A 2,987-nucleotide genomic window follows, 5' to 3' on the forward strand; every position below is an offset into this window, starting at 1 on the left:
GAAGCAATGTGGACAAAAAGATGGTGTAAAGCAGATAAAGCTGAATGAAAAATGTCTGAATGTGGTGTGACATAAAAACAATAAAGCAACACCCCTCGGGGTTATTTTCCCAGAGCCTGCCAAATCGCATTAGAAATCTGCATCAAGCCTGCAAAATCAAACAGACAGAAGTTAAAAAATACCAGAATTAAGATTATCTCTGCAGTACTTAATTTTATCCTCTTTTTCCACATAAGACCTGAGGCCTTAATCAGCGCCTGCTCACCAAATCCCATACTGAACAAAATTTAGATTTTCTTGCCAATGTCCCCATGGCTATTGCCCTTAGTATTTCAGTGTTTCACAGAAATATGTGTTTTGCTTCACACAAACTCTGAGAAGATAATTGGTATCGCTATCCTTATTTTAAAAATGTAAATTTTATACAGAATTTTAGCACATAATGATCTCATATCCAYGCACCTGGGATCCCACAGTAAAAATAAGACCTCGGGAGTGGGAAAGAGCAGCCTACACCTATGCCGGCGCTTGAGGAAACTCTGTGGCAGACAGGACCTAAATTTCCAATGTAGCATTTACAGTATATGTCTATACTGGTACCTAGAAGCAGGCCTGGGACCAAGTCCTTGCCCCTTGGCCAGCCAGCTTGTGACCACACTGTACAGGCAGGGCCAGTCCTCAAGAGCAAGTCTAACGTTAGAAAAATGTTCTTTGGAAAAAAATATTTATTTCTTGCATTACTCTCATAAGAGTACAGATAACTTTGGACAAGTAATCTTAATTTTTACATTTCCTTCTGTCTACGAGTGCTTGACTGGGCAGTCTTAATACACTTTTAAAGGCTTAAAATTTTGTTGGGAAAAAACGGTAATACCATTATGCAGTCATACTGTCCATCACCTATCCTGCTAGCAGGGGCTGAAGTAACCGTTCTCCCCTCTGCATTGAGCAGATATTCCCCAGCAGTGAGCGCTCTCCAGGTAAGCAATTCAGATGCTGTGATAAGAAAGCAAAACCTTTTCATGACCAGTTTAAGGATTACTGAAAGGAGGTTAGGAGATGATTTACTTCAACTTTTTGCGTTGGTGGCACCAACCCTGGAAGGCTTTTTTCTGCGTATTGCCCTGGTGTCAGTATACTGAAAAGTCTTCAAAAAATTTGTCCGAAAATAGGGAAAAGGCTCTTAAAGTGAGACATTTAAAGATTTTGATTTCTTTGGTGTATCAAAATAACAGCAGAGTGATGGCTTGATTAATAAGCCTTCACAAGAAGCAAATGCCGGGTAGTGAAGAGATCTTTAAGCTAGCAGGGAGAAGGGTTAACAGCGACAGATAGCTAGAATTTAACAGATTCAAACTAAAATAAGGAATATATTAGGAACGGTTGCAACAAATTAACAAGAGAATTAGTGACTTTTCTGTCTCTTGATGTCTTCAGACCAAAAAAAAAAGAGATGCCCTCCTTAAAGACACACTTCAGAAAAATCCGATTTATTGCTCCCCACATAAAAGTAAAAAAAGCGGGTGGAGGGGTTAGCTGRGTTGTAAGGACTAAGTTACATTCATTACTAGGTTTTTCTGGCCATAAAGGCTATTCTTTAATCTCCGTGTGAAGCAGGAGCAGCTCCAGCCGCGGCTCGACGTCCGAGCAACGCCGAGGTTCAGGGAATTGGGCCTCGGTGCTCCCGCCCTTCACGCCGCCCAGCTCCCTGCTTCCTTTCGCTTCCCGGCTCCAGGCGTCCGTGCCCTCGTCTGCGGCGGGGGGTGGCAGCGGGGCGAGCAGAGGCGGGGGCCCGGGAGCGACCGAAAAGGGTTTCCCCTGCGCGGCAGCGGAAACGAAACAAAAAKCAGCGTCTGCCGAAACCCGGGATCGAACCAGGGACCTTTAGATCTTCAGTCTAACGCTCTCCCAACTGAGCTATTTCGGCTGGCGCGKGTGCGGTGCTCAGGTCTCGCCACAAAGGCATTTCTGAGCCGAAACCCTCTCGTCGGGACCCCGCGCGGCCCTTTCGCCTCCGGCGCTGCCCGAGCAGTTCCGCGACTCGCTGCTCGGGCCGCGCCGGGGCCSGTTCCCCTCTGCCGGGGCGCAGCAACGCGGCGGCGCAGCCAGACCGTCCTCGCTGCGAAGCACAGCACGKTTTTGAGCACATCTTGTTCTTAGGGTAGTACTACATGCAGGAGAAAGAAGTGAGCAATTTGCACAAGAAAGTAGCTGTTATTTATTCTCCATTACCTAATTCAAGGAATACCACAAACAAATTTGATTTCAGGTCTTTTCAATTAAAATTTAGCCTTGCCACAAAGGCAGATACAGTGTGAACACGGAACTGCTGCTTTGCAAGGTGGTCCACTGCTTCTCCACCTTGTTAGTCTAGTAAAGCCAAACACAGCTCTGTCTCTTCCTCAGTAATTGCAGAGCTGAACATATTGCTCATTTTTGCAGTAAGGAAGCAGCAGTCTTCTCCCAAGCTAGCCCTAAAAGTATATGGTGACATACGTCGTTTTTCTCAAGCTGTCAAGCGTCTGGAAAAATCTTGTGTGACAAGCGTTTTCCAGTAGCCAYACTTTGCACATCTGGACACGAGACATGCTTTCAGAAACAGAAATGATGACTGAGTTAGCAGCTCCTTCCTAGTGCCTCTAAACAAAATTTCAGGTAGGGAGAGTTTGGGTTTGTTTTGTTTTTTTTGTTTGTTTGGGTTTTTTTTTTAATGTAATAGAAAAGGTGCAGCAATAACAACATACTAATACAAAAATCTCATCTTCTCATGAGTTTCCATTGCCACTGGCAATGACTGTTCTGCTCAGAAACGACGAGCGTAATCACTTAATGAGCGAGCCTTGTACTGAGACAGCTAACATAATCTTGTGATCTCTGGCACAGAAAAACTCCAAAAGTGTGATTACAGGCATGAAACTTAAAACACTATTGACATCAGAGTTTCCATATGCATTACCACAAAACCAAAGCTATTAAAGATGAACAAG

The 2,987-nt window shown here is 44.6% G+C and overlaps 1 non-coding gene across 1 annotated transcript; it reads right to left on the reverse strand.

The window, feature by feature from the left end:
* Positions 1-1,854: 1,854 nt before the first annotated feature.
* TRNAF-GAA (transfer RNA phenylalanine (anticodon GAA)) lies at positions 1,855-1,927 on the reverse strand. Its single transcript has one exon. It is a non-coding gene; the product is annotated as a tRNA-Phe (tRNA).
* Positions 1,928-2,987: the final 1,060 nt, after the last annotated feature.

Source organism: Rhea americana, unplaced genomic scaffold (genome assembly GCF_003343005.1).
Source record: "Rhea americana isolate MKP2758 unplaced genomic scaffold, rheAme1 scaffold_23, whole genome shotgun sequence".
NCBI lineage: Eukaryota > Metazoa > Chordata > Aves > Rheiformes > Rheidae > Rhea > Rhea americana.